We start from the raw sequence: 13,777 nt of genomic DNA on the forward strand, positions 1-13,777 counted from the left end.
GCTTCTGTGATTACGCTGACATTTTTTTCTCAGTAAATAAACAAGTAGATAGAGAAGACAATAAGTTTTGCTGAGTTCTGTGTTATCCCAAAATTTAAAGAAAAGGAGGCTGGGCTTGGCGTGGTGGCTCATGCCTGTAATCCCAGCACTTTGCGAGGCCGAGGCGGGTGGATCACGAGGTCAGGAGATTGAGACCATCCTGGCTAACACAGTGAAACCCGTCTCTACTAAAAATACAAAAAATTAGCCGGGTGTGGTGGCAGGCCCCTGTAGTCCCAGCTACTCAGGAGGCTGAGGCAGGAGAATGGCATGAACCTGGGAGGTGGAGCTTGCAGTGAGCCTAGATCACGCCACTGCACTCCAGTCTGGGTGACAGAACAAGACTCTGTCTCAAAAAAAAAAAAAAAAAAAAAAAGGAAGTGTGCTCTTAAGATAGATAACTTGATTTTCTCTAACCTCTATAGTCTGGAATATTGTCTCTTTGGCCTTTCTGTAAATGCTATATAGACCAATAATATTCTTAACTTTAATTTTGAATTTCTTCACTCATGAGTTCTAATTCCATATACCCAACCTAGCTAGTCCTCTCGCCTGATACCCCAGATGATAAATTTAATTAATTAATTAATTAATTAATGAGATGGGAGTCTCCCTCTGTCTCCCAGGCTGGAGTGCAGTGGCTCATTCTCTGCTTACTGCAACCTCCACCTACCGGGTTCAAGTGATTCTCCTGCCTCAGCCTCCTGAGTAGCTGGGAATACAGGCACGCGCCACCACTCCTGGCTAATTTTTTTTTGGTTTTTAGTAGAGATGGGGTTTCAGCATGTTGGTAAGGCTGGTCTTGAACTCCTGACCTCATTATCTGCCTGCCTTGGCTTCCCAAAGTGCTGGGATTACAGGCGTGAGCCACTGCACCTGGCCTCCCAGATGATAAATCTTATTGCTTGGTGTATAAAGAAAATGTGGCACATATACACCATGGACTACTATGCAGCCATAAAAAAGAATGAGTTCATGTCCTTTGCAGGGACATGGATGAAGCTGGAAATCATCCAGATCCTGCTGCTCCTGCCATGCTGCATCACTGCCACTCACTGCTACAGCCTCCAGCATGCAGCAGGTGGCTCGCTCTTTCCCCCTTCCTTTTTTTTTCTTCTCCAAGATGGATTCTTGCTCTGTTACCTGGGCTACAGTGCAGTGGCGCGATCTTGGCTCACTGCAACCTCCGCCTCCTGGGTTTAAGTGATTCTCCTGCTTCAGCCTCCCAAGTAGCTGGGACTACAGGAGCACCACTCCCGGCTAATTTTTGTATGTTTAGCAGAGACGGGGTTTCACCATCTTGGCCAGGCTGGTCTCAAACTTGACCTCGTGATCCACCGACCTTGGCCTTCCAAAGTGCTGGGATTACAGGCATGAGTCACCATGCCCAGCCCCTTCCCCACTTGTAAGACGGGCACACACCTGCAGAACAGACAGAAACAAAAGAGCCTGGAACTGCCCGACTCCCGCTTAGCATGCTTTATATACCAAGGTTCCTGGACTACATGTTCTGATTGGATGAGAGCAAGCCCTAGGCTAACCAATCAGAACATGATAGTAAAGTCCAATCAGAATAAGCCTAGAGGTTTTCTTTCATCCAATCAGAACACCGGCGGCGACAACAGAGACTTAAGTGCGGCCGGAGCGGTAAGATGGCGGACGAGCAGCTGGCTCCGTGCTGTGCTACAGCGGGAGGAGAAGGTGGTTTCCTCTGACACAAGCTGGAGGCCGGAGCCTGTGGCACAGCGGCTCGCCTCGCTGCGGCTGGTGGCTGCAACAGAGACAGCACAGCTGCCAGAGTGGTAGAAAGGCGGCCACGGTAGGTGAGTATCCTCAACTGCACTGCCCACGGCCTGGCGGCGCTATTCCGGGCATCACTGCCTGCAGCTGGGAGCGAGTTGGGGTGCTATCCAGGGCTGCGGTGCCCGGGGACGGAGGGCAGGTTGGGGTGCTGTTCCAGGCGTCATTTCTTCCGGTGGGGGGGCGGGTTGGGGTCGCTATTGGGTGCTCGAGGACGGGTTGGGGGCGTTATCGGTGGTTACACTTCCTGGGAGTGTGGGGGTGTTTGGGACACTATCGAGGGCTACACTGCCAGCGGCGGGTTAGGGGGCGTGATCAGGGGCTGCACTGCTGGTGGTGGCAAAGGTGGCCGCCACAGCTGTGGCCTCCAAGGAAGGAGCCAGGCTCTAGAATCTGGAGGGAGACCTCCTACTGCTCGTGATTTAGCCCGGTGGGAGCACAGCGTTTCCATGGGAATCATGAGCATGGCGGGGCCTCGACAACCGTCATGGTTCCCGGGTCTGCGTCCTATTGCTCTGTGTTGAGACAACCTGGGATCCCTGGGCACGGAATAGCAGGCGTCATGGGGGGACAGGGCCCTCTGGGTGGAGGCGTTAGGAACGGAAACTGGCACTCGGATTGGGGGTGGGGCGCGGGGAGGGGGGACAGGGCAGGCGGGGTGGTGGTCGCTGGGTCTGAGTTCTGCTGTTCTTGCTCGCCCAGGAGCCGCAGCGCCGGTTGGCCCAACGGCTCCCGTGGATGGGGAGCAGGCCACTGTGGAGTCTCCAGTTAACTGAAACTTGTAACTGCCACCCAGTGGCCGCTATGACGAGGTTAGATTCTAACGTTACCACTCGCTGCATCATGTTCTAGGCTTTTCTGACTTTGTTGGCTCAGCTGCTCCGTGCCAGAAGGAGGAACAACTTGCCACAAGCTGGAAAGTGGAGGCTGGAGCCTGGAGCCTGGGATGTGGCGGCTGGCTTCGCTGCGGTGGGTGGTGCTTTGGAGCAGTAGGTAGGAGGGCCGCCGTCTGTGGCCAGGTTGGGGGGCAGGCCTGTGGCTGTGGCTGTAGCCAGGTGGTAGGAGCCTTGTAGGGAGCGCCGGTGCGTCGAGGGTGACAGCAGCGGTGGTTGTATTGGCATTGGCCCTAGTGGTGGCAGCAGCCGCAAGTCTGGGTCCTGGGAAGTGGGAGTAGGAGCGCTGCGGGGCCACCTGGCCTGGCATGGGTAGGAAGCTGTGGATGCTGTGCCGTGGGCCTCGGTGGCAGCAGTGGAGGTGCCGTCAGGGCGAGGAGGAGTCCTCCTCCTTCTTCTGTAGAATCTGGAGGGTCCCTTCCTTCTGCTGGCACCTGAGCCAGGCGTGAATGGAGCATTATCTCAGTCTTAACAAAATTTAGGGGGTGATTGTGTATCTTTTTGCTTGATTTTTTTTGTTGTTGTAAAAAAGTCTTGAACTTTTTCAGTTTTCATGAATCAAGGAAGGGAAAAAAGGTATCATAAAAGGCCTTCTGGTTCCCTCACCTGTTCTTTTTCCTTTCTTCCAGTCTGTTTTATTCTCATCATCATCATCATCTCGTTCCTCTTTACTTGCTTATGCTGCTGCTTCTATTTCTTGTTCCTATTGTTGTTTCTCCTTCACCTGCTCCTGCTTTTTCTTTGCTTTTTCCCAAGCAATGGCATTAACAACAAACCAAAACTGAGTTAAAAACAAACTACTTGTCAGTGTGTTGTACTTAAATTGGTCCATTACTGTGTCTTAGAGATTTGCATAATTATTTAGTTACTTGAATAGCTATGCTTTCCTGTTCCTGTTAACGCATTGTAGGTATTCAAGGAATAAAAAAAAAATTAAGCGTCAAATAAAATACTGGTAGCAAACAGCCATTTCATATCTCTTATATATTAGTCTGGAGATATGCAAGAGGCATGGGGTGATAAGTTCCAATTTAGGAGGTCATTAAGTAAACTATATTCCCTTCATGTTATTTCTCTGCCACTATTTTCAAGATTATTATCTGCATGAGCAAACCTGGTTTGTCACCACATCTTTACAATAGGAAAAGGAAGGGGAGATCATGTGAATAATGTTTTAAGGCCAGGATTCACAACCAAAAGCAAGGCTTTATTAACTTTTGCCTTTAAGAACCTGCAGTATTGAGCCCTCTTTCCTAGTATTACAACCTTTAGTATGAACTCTTTTTTCAGTGATTGCTCTAGAAGTTTATGCATTTTTATTGAATACTTTAAAGAAACAAATATATATTGTATCATTTTTCACGCCCACAGAAATGGATTAAGGCTTATAATTTTAACACTTTTAGAATTATTTTTAAGGTTATGGCATGTAAAATACTGTTGATATATGTAAGAATATGCATAAGTACCACCAGATAGCTTATTTTGAAGAGACAGTGTCTAAATTTTTGTCCAGAGTAGATTGGTTGCAGTTTCTTAGGTGTGTTTCTCAGTACATTGCCTCAGTGTTTTAAAGCATGTAGAAATTTGTGTTGTTTACTCTCATATGGTCGTTTGTTTATAGGTTGTTTAATATTTCTAGGGACTAAAGACATCACAGCCTCCTTTAAGATTCAGTACTATTAATAAGATTTGTTATATATAGGGTTAGAATCCAACAAACTCAAGAGGAAAATTGTTAAATTATATAGCTGTAGAGCAGGACATGAAACCTAGGTTCTAAGCTCTAAGGGAGCTACCAAACAAGTGCATCAGTGACTGGGCATAGCATAGAGTGGGCAGAATTACAGGATGATTAAGAAAGTGAGCTGTGCAGCTTAACTCTATGTGAACATGACTTTAAAAAAAAAAAAAAAAAAAAACAGATTCTCACTCTGTCGCCCAAGCTGGAGTGCAGTGGTGCAATCTGGGCTTACTGCAACCTCCGCCTTTCAGGTTGAAGGGATTCTCTTGCCTCAGCCTCCCGAGTAGCTGAGACTACATAAGTGCATGCCGCTACATCTAGCTAGTTTTTGTATTTTTTGGTAGAGATGGGGTATCACTCTGTTGGCCAGGTCTGTGTCGAACTCCAGACCTCAAGTGATCTGCCTGTCTTGGCCTCCCAAAGTGCTGGAATTTCAGGCATAAGTCACTGCCTGTGTTTTAGTATTTATAACTATAGTATTGTGTATTACTTTTCTACATTGAAAAGGAAAAATTGTATTGACCTTTTCTTAACATGTAAATGAACTTGACAAGCAAAAATTTTTCAAATCAGTTTTCCCTTTCGCCAATCTTGAAGTGGGTACATGACACACTTTCCCATTTAAGATAAAGGTACACATTTATACCTTATCTCAGAATAGTCAGAAGTCAGGTTCTTATTGTGTGGTTGGTAATGCAAATATTAGTAAGTTTATGTACTTAGTATTTAGAAGAATTCTGAAATAGCACTTGTTAATCTGTAACTTTTATGCATTTATTACTTTTTTGTAATTTTTTATAGTGTTCCCAAACTTGACACTCGTAGGCTATTAGTAGTAGGTTTTACTTCTATCTCTTCTGGCCTCGAGTACATAAGATGTATTTTCCTTATGTTTAGCATATAATATAAATTTAATTGTTCAGATTTTAAACAAAAAGGACCTATAGAATTATTGCTTACATTGACACCGGCCCAGTTGTCCCATGGATAGGGTTTTGTTTGGATCAACATAAGAGTTGACCCTGCTGTTAAACCTTGAAACTTGTATCTGTTTTATTTGAGTTCTCTCCTCAAAAAAAGACCTTCAGTAAGTATCAAATAACTGAAAAATACCAGATCTCAGCACCAGATGCCTCCTGCCCCTCTCTAATTTCTGTTCTCTTACACATTATTACATTTCTTTCCTGACCCTAGTTTTAGTCAGTCAGGGAGATAAATTTGAGACTGAGCCCCCATCTCCTGGGCTGCAGCACCAGGTTAAAGCTTTCTTGCTAGGTAATACTTGTCACCTCAATGACTAGTTACTGTCTGGTGAGCAGCAGGACCTGGACCAAACCCTTGGTGTTCAGGTAGTAACATGAACAACGATCTTAACTGTCATTCTTTACTGAAATTTTACTTTTTAATTACTGACCTCTTCTTTATTATCTATCATTCCTTTGACCTCACATCTCTTTTTTTTTTTTTTGTGCTGACCTCACAGTACCAGCAGCAATTGAAGGACCAGCAGAAGGTTAAAAGAAAAAGAGATTTTATGTGTTACTGTATTTGTTGTATTTTTATTTTTTATTTTTTTCCTTGAAATGGAGTCTTGCTCTGTCACCAGGCTGGAGTGCAGTGGCATGATCTCAGCTCACTGCAACCTCCGACTCCCTGGTTCAAGGGATTCTTCTGCCTAAGCCTCCTGAGTAGCTGGGATTACAGGCACGCACCACCACACCCAGATAATTTTTGTGTTTTTAGTAGAGACAGGGTTTCACCATGTTGGCCAGGATGGTCTCGATCTCCTGACCTTGTGATTTCGCCCGCCTTGGCCTCACAAAGTGCTGGGATTACAGGTGTGAGCCACCATGCCTGGCCTGTTGTATGTCTATTCTGTTTTATAGGTTATATTATTCTTAAAACACCTCTCTTGGAAATAAAAGATGATTCTTTTTGGTATGCTTTCCTAGGCAACAAGTTGTTTTAAGAGTTAATATACCTCTTTACCATATTGATCAATAAAGCCCATGAGGATGAAAACTAAGTGGTAACTGAAGGTCTTCATAATGCAAAATACTATTTTTCTGATCATGGTTTTTATTGTAAATTGTAAGTTCATAAGTATGTATGCTTTATTACTTGTTGATGTCTAAATCTGGCCTAGTAGTCAGTGCACATAGTAACAGATGGTAATGCTAGGTGACAACCTTTAATAATAGAAAAATAGAACATTCTCTTTAATGAAGATTTATTGACATTTTTAGGTATAACAGTTTCCTGCTGACAGCTTTTCAAGTGCTTTTCCGTCTTCTCTGTAATACTGGGTCTTTAGTTAAGGGATACTCGAGTGTTGTCAGTAAATTAGTTTATGTACATAGATATATTTTTACAGTTCCTCTTCCTGCATTCAGTGTTTAGTTTTTTCAGTTATGCTTCCAATTAAGTTTACTTAATTATTTAATCTCTGAAAGTATAATTAATTCAACTAAATTAAAGGGGCAAATTTTTAATAAGCATTTAATTCATATGCTGTTTACAGAAAAACTATCTGGGTTTTAAAAAGTTGCTTTAGATTTTGCCATCTTAGTACGTCCTTATGTGGTGTACTGTTTTGGTGTTTTATTTTTATTTTTTTGGTAAAATATACATAATACAAAATAACACTTTTAACCATTTTTAAGGGCACACAGGTCCCTGGTGTTTTAAGCACATCCGCATTGTTAGCCATCACCACTCTCCATCTCCAGAGCTTTGTCATCATTCTAAACTGCAGCTCTGTACCCCATAAGCAATAGCTCCCCATTGAACCCTCCTCCTGGCCCCTGGCAATTACTATTCTATTTTCTGTTTATGAATTTGTTTATTCTAGATACCTTATATAAGTGGACTTGTACAATATTTATCCTTTTGTGTCTGGCTTATTTCACTTAGCATAATGCTGTCAAGGCTCATAACACTATCAGAATTTCCTTTTTTTTAAAAAAATTTTACTTGTACAAGTGAGGTGTTGCCGTGTTGCCCAGGCTGGTCTCAAAATTCTGTGCTTAAGCGACCAGCCCGCCTTGACCTCCCAAAGTGCTGGGATTACAGGTGTAAGCTGTTGAACCTGGCGAGTTTTTTTTTTTTTTTTTTTTAATGCCTGAATAATATTCTGTGTATGTGTATATTACATTATCTATTCACCTACCGATGGGCATAGCGCTGGTTCTACCTTTTGGTCACTGTGAATAATGCTGCTATTAAACGAGTGTACAAATACCTGTTTGAGTCCCTGCTCTTAGTTCTTTTGGGTATAGAGCTTAAAGGGTGTTGTTGGCTCATATAATTCTATGCTTAATATGTTGAAGAACTACCAAACCATTTTCCACAGTGGGCTGTAACAGTTTACATTCCAAAAAGCAATCCATAAAGGTTCCAATTTATCTATATTATTGTTGACAGTTAATATTTTCTGTTTATGTATTGTATTTTTATAGTGTTTGAAATTCATCTGAGGGTTTTCCTGATACCAAAATATTAGAAAATGTTTTTTAAAAAAATGCCTTGTTATAAAGACTTTTACATGTTACTTGATGCCCTGTGATCTGTTTTCTCAGTAAGAGGAACTTCTCTTCACTCAGCCTCATTCCACTGCACCCACTCTTTTCTGTGTTGGATTATGCCGGGGAGAAAGGGAGCTTTGTACCACTGTCCCGTGTTGTTGTGGTAGCCCATTACTGAGTTGTAAAGCACCTTGCCTCCTCTTTTACTTGGGAGAAATGCGTCGATGCTAGGTGCCATATGCATTTATTTTTGGAGTGATATTTTTCTAACTTTATGGAATTAATACCAGATAGAAAGTTGGCAGATGGATTCTGTATCTGGTGAGAGTTTTGGGTAAATTGAATACCTAGTTTCTGAGCCTTATTTTTCCTCTGATGCAAGACAACTGTAAATTAGCCAGCTGGTGAAAAACTCTCACCGCTCTGGATATGGGTTTAGGATGCTGGATTTCTACTACTCACTTTTTTACTACTTTTCTTGTGCAGGGATCATGGCCCAAGTTGCAGTGTCCCCAGTGCCTGTTGAAGATGAGTTCTCAGAGAGCAGGATGGTTGTGAACATTCCTGATGTCAGCTCTCGAGTCCATGGTGAGACCTTTTGTTCTAACATTCCATATTTGAGTAGGACTGGGCTGTAGATAAGGTTGATTTGTTTTTTTTAGGACATAGAATTTTATGTTTTTTTTTTTTTTTTTTTTTTTTTTTTTTTTTTTAAATAATGAGTAGTTCTTTCTCTTGAATAGTAGCTGTGGTCAAACACTTCCAACCAAATGTGCATGTGGAGATTCTACACCAGTTTTCGGACAATCTGGATACCAACTGGGTATCCTCCAGTTGCATTCTGACACTACCTGGAGTTAGTGCCGACCCTTCAGGATAGAGGCTCAGTCCCACAAGACTACCTTCACTTCACATGCCAATTGCAAGTCCTAGGTTGTTAAATGTACTTTTGACCAATCAGTTAGAAACCAGGGTCTCATGACCCCCTTCTTCGGTTGAATCATTTGCTAGAACAGCTTGCAGAACTCAGAAAAACAGGTTATTTTCCTTTTTTTCTGAGATACAGAGTCTCACTCTGTTGCCAGGCTGCAATTTAGCCATGTGATCAAAGCTCACTGTAGCCTTGAACTCCTGGACTCGTGATCCTCCTGCCCCAGCCTCCCAATGAGAGTACAGGCCTGCAGCACCGTATGTGGCTATGTTCTTTTATGTTTTGTAGAGATGGCATCTTGTTATGTTGCCCAGGCTGGTCCCAAATTTCTGGGCTCACATGATCCTTCCATCTCAACCTCCCAAAGTGCTGGGATTATGGGCGTGAGCCACTGGATCTCACCAATTTACTTTCTATTACTGGTTCATTGTAAAGGATGTATTTCAGAAACAGCCAATGAAAGAGATGTACACATGCTGGGCTCATGCCTGTATTCTCAGCACTTTGGGAGACTGAAGCAGGAGCATCGCTTAAGCTCAAGAGTTTAAGACCAGGCTGGGCAACACCGTGAAACCCCATCTCTACAATTTTTTTTTTCCTAAAATTAGCCTGGTGCGGTGACATGTGCCTACACTTCTAGTTACTCGGGAGGTTGAGGTGAAAGGATGGCTTGAACTAGGGAGACATACTGGTTGCAGTGATCCACGATTGTGCCACTCTAACCTGGGAGACAGAGCCAGACCCTGTCTCAAAAAAAAAAAAAAAGAAAAAGAAAGAAAGAAAAAAGGGAAATAGATGAATAGATGCACAGGGCAGGGTATGTGGGAAGGGGCACAGAGCTTTCATGCCCTCTATTGGGCATGTTACCTCTTAGTATCCCCTTTGTGTCCAGCAACCCAGACACTCTCCAAACCCTGTTGTTTAGGGTGTTTATGAAGGCTTCATTATGCAGGCATGATTGATGAAATCAGTTGACCGTTGGTGATTAAGTCAATCTTCAGCCACTGCTTCTTCCTGGAGCTCAGTAGGTGAGGCTGACAGTTCCAAGCCTCTAATCACATGGTTTGCTCTTATGGCAACCAGCCCTCTTCCTGAAGCTGTCTAGGAGCTTTCAGTCACCCAGTCATCTCAGTAACATCAAATGCGTTCTTACTATGGTGGAGATCCCAAAGGTCTTAGAGGCTCTTGTGTTAGAAACCTGGAACTAAGACCAAATATTGGTTTAAGATGCTCCTATCACCTTTATCACCGAGAACTTTATGAGAACTTTAGAAGCTCTGTGCCAGGATCAGGGAAGAAACCAAATGTGTATTTCTTTTCTTTTTCTTTTGGACAGAATCTCTCTCTTTCACCCATACTGGAGTGTAAGGATGCAGTCATATCTATCTGCAGCCTCAACTACCTGGGCTCAAACAATTCTCCCGCCTCAGCCTTTGAAGTAGCCGGGACTACAGGTGCACACCATCCTTGCTCAGCTAATTTTTGTATTTTTTTGTAGAGATGGGATCTTGTTACATTGCCAAGGCTGGTCTTGAACTCCTGGGCTAAAGCGACCCTTTCACCTCAGCCTCTCAAGTAGCTGAAAATACAGATGCTTACCACCATGCCCAGCTAATTTTTTCTTTTCTTATTTCTTTTTGTTTTTGTTGTTTAGTTGGGGATCTCACTATGTTTCCCAGGTTGGTCTCGAACTCCTGGCCTCAAGCCTTTCCCAGCTTTGACCTCCTAAATGGTTGGAATTATGGGTGTGAGCCATGGCTCCTGTGTCTAGCAGTCACAAGGGTTTTTATAAGAGAAAGAGGGAGAGAAGAGAGTCAGAATTGGAGGAAATGTGATGATGGAAGCAGAGGTCAGAGAAGGAGATTTGAATATGCTTCACTTCTGGGTTTGAAGATGCAGTTAGGGGCCATGAGCCAATTGAATGGGGGGGTGGCTTTAGAAGCTGGGAAAGGCAAGGGAACACATCCTCTCTGGAGCCTCCAGAAGGAATGCAGTCCTGCTGACACCTTGACTTTAGCCTTAATTGACCTATTTTAGACTTCTGGCTCCCAGAACTGTTAGGTGGTAGATTTGTGGTGTATTAAGGCACTCAATGTAGGGCAGTTTGTAACAGCTGCAAGAAGAAATGAACATGAACCCAGGGGTGGTGGCCCACACCTATAATTCCAGGTATTTAGGAGGCTGAGGCAGGAGGATTGCTTTGGCCCAGGAGTTCAAGACAAGCCTGGGTAGCATAGTGATGCCCTATATATTTTTTTTAAAAATTAGCAGGTGTGGTGGCATGCACCTGTAGTCTTAGCTATTAGAGAGGCTGAGGCAGGACGATTGCTTCACCTATGAGTTCGAGGTCTCAGTTGTGATCGTGCCATGGCACCCTAGCCTGAGTGACACAGCGAGATTTTGTGAAAAAAAAAAAAAAGAAATTAGTGCACATGGCAGGAATGGGTACAGATGGCAATATTAAATAGAGTGGCCAGGGTTGCCCTAAGTGAAAATTGAGCACAGACTTGAAGTGGGGGAAGCAGCTGGCCAGGGTTCTGAGGTGAGAGCATTGTAGGCAGAAACAACAGGATAACGATGATAGGCGGGAACTCTGTGATGTGTCTGAAGCTCAGGAAAGAGACCAGTGGGGCGGCGGGGGGAGGGGGGAGGCGGGGAGGGGAAGAGAAGTAGGGGAGGAGGCCAGGGAGTTGTTGGGCTGAGATCAGTAAAGATTGTGTAAGCCCTGGGAGGCTATTGCTGGGGCTTTGACTTTTACTCTGACTGGGATGGGAACTGCGGGAGGTTCTGAGCGGAGAGGCAATGTGATCTCCTGATTTAAAAACATCCCTTGGCTGCTGAGTTGAGAAAGATTGTGGGGAGATTTGGGTAGAAACAGGAGTCCTGAATGTGGCAACATCCAGGCAGGAGATAACGTGTTTCTGACCAGGGTCATGGCAATGGTGAGAGACGGTTGATTCTTTTTTTTTTTTTTTTTGAGACGGAGTCTCTTTCTGTTGCCCAGGCTGGAGTGCAGTGGCAAGATCTCAGCTTACTGCAACCTATGCCTCCCAGGTTCAAGCGATTCTCCCGCCTCAGCCTCCCAAGTAGCCGGGAGTACAGGCGCCTGCTAGCCCACCTGGCTAATTTTTGCATTTTTAGTAGAGACGGGGTTTCACCATATTGATCAGGCTGGTCTTGAATTCCTGACCTTGTGATCCGCCCACCTCAGCCTCCCAAAGTGCTGGGATTACAGGTGTGAGCCACCACGCCCGGTCCTGAGAGATGGTTGATTCTTGTTGGAATACTAAGTAATAATAATAATAAACAGTACTGGCTTTCCCAATTATATGAAGTATGGGATGCTAGATTAAAGAAACCTCAAGTCAGGCCGGTGCAGTGGCTTATGCCTGTAGTGCCAGCACTTTGGGAGGCAGAGATGGGAGAATTGTTTAAAGTCCAGGAGTTTGAGACCACCCTTGGCAACATAGCAAGATTTCTCTACACAAATAAAAATTAATAACATGTAATTATCCAGGCATGGTGGTATGTGTCTGTAGAATCAGTTACTCCAGTTGTCGAGGTGGGCAGGTCTCTTGAGGGTGGGAGTTTTGAAACCAGCTTGGGCAACATAGCAAGGCCTCTCTCTCCACCAAAAAAAAAAAAAAATAGCTGGGAGTTGTGGTGCTCACTTGTAGTCCTAGCTATGGTGAGGTTGAGGCAGGAGGATCCCCTGAGACTAGATCAAGGCTACAGTTAGCTATGAGTGCACGACTGCATTCCAGCCAGAGTGACAGAGTGAAACCCTGTCTCAAAATGTAAAGTAAAAAATCTCAAGTCAGACCAGTTCCTTTTTGACTATGCAGCCTTTTCAACCCCATAGCTGCGTGACTGGGTTTGTGTTGCTGGAGATGAGGAGACCTGTGCCCAGTTGTTGCCCGTCTAATCAGTTTATTTTTAAATATATTAGTGAAATTAATTTCATACTTTATGTCCTCATTGTGTGGTTTTTTGAATTCTCCTTTGAATAGCTTGTAACTAACTATGCAAACATCTTATTGGTTCCATAATTTTCTAATTAGCTTCTTAAAAATCAGAATTGATATTAGACTACCTACTCAGTTTTTATTAATGAGGAGATGAAGTGGAGTTGTTTGCACGTTTTACCTAAGATTAGTGTCATATTGGCTAAATCAAATCAATACTTGAGCAAATGCAAAATTAGAGCTTCTTCAGCATGGAACTCTCTCGTGATTCTTGAAGATGCCATTTCCTTTTTAGTCTTTAGTAAAGAGCTGCTATCATTTCAGACCCCTTACTATTTAGGCACTTAGGAATTTTTCACTGGAATTCATGTAAAGAAAGACCATGGGCGTTTCTAATGAATTTAACATTTATCATTTAACTTCATGACTCATCCCTAGGGCTATAATTTTACTAATGAATTTTTCAGATACTACTCAGCTAGCAACTGAGCCTAACCAGGAACACACCCTCAACTATTTAGTGGTCTTTTTTTTTTCTTTCTTTATTCCTCCTGAAAGTCGATTACTCTCAGAAGGTGATGAAAACTTGCATTTCTTCTGTTTTTCTTCCTAGAGACAAGCTCTTGCTCTCTCACCCAGGCTGCAGTGCAGTGGCTTGATCATGCCTCACTGTAGCTTGAAACCCCTGGGCTCAAACAATCCCCCAACCTCAGCCTCCCAAATAGCTGGGACTACAGACGTTTGCCCCTATGCCCAGCTAATTTCTTTGTTTTTTATTGTTGAGATGGTATCTTGCTGTGCTGCCGAGGATGGTATCAAACTCCTGGCCTCAAGTGATCTCTCTGCCTCAGCTTCCCAAAGTGCTGGAATTGTACACAGGC

General features: G+C 43.7%; 1 pseudogene; it reads right to left on the reverse strand.

The window, feature by feature from the left end:
• Nucleotides 1-13,777, reverse strand: part of LOC104664333 — a 161,183-nt pseudogene that overhangs the window by 41,379 nt on the left and 106,027 nt on the right.

The sequence above is a fragment of the Rhinopithecus roxellana genome, chromosome 11, assembly GCF_007565055.1.
Source record: "Rhinopithecus roxellana isolate Shanxi Qingling chromosome 11, ASM756505v1, whole genome shotgun sequence".
In the NCBI taxonomy this organism is placed as follows: Eukaryota; Metazoa; Chordata; class Mammalia; order Primates; family Cercopithecidae; genus Rhinopithecus; species Rhinopithecus roxellana.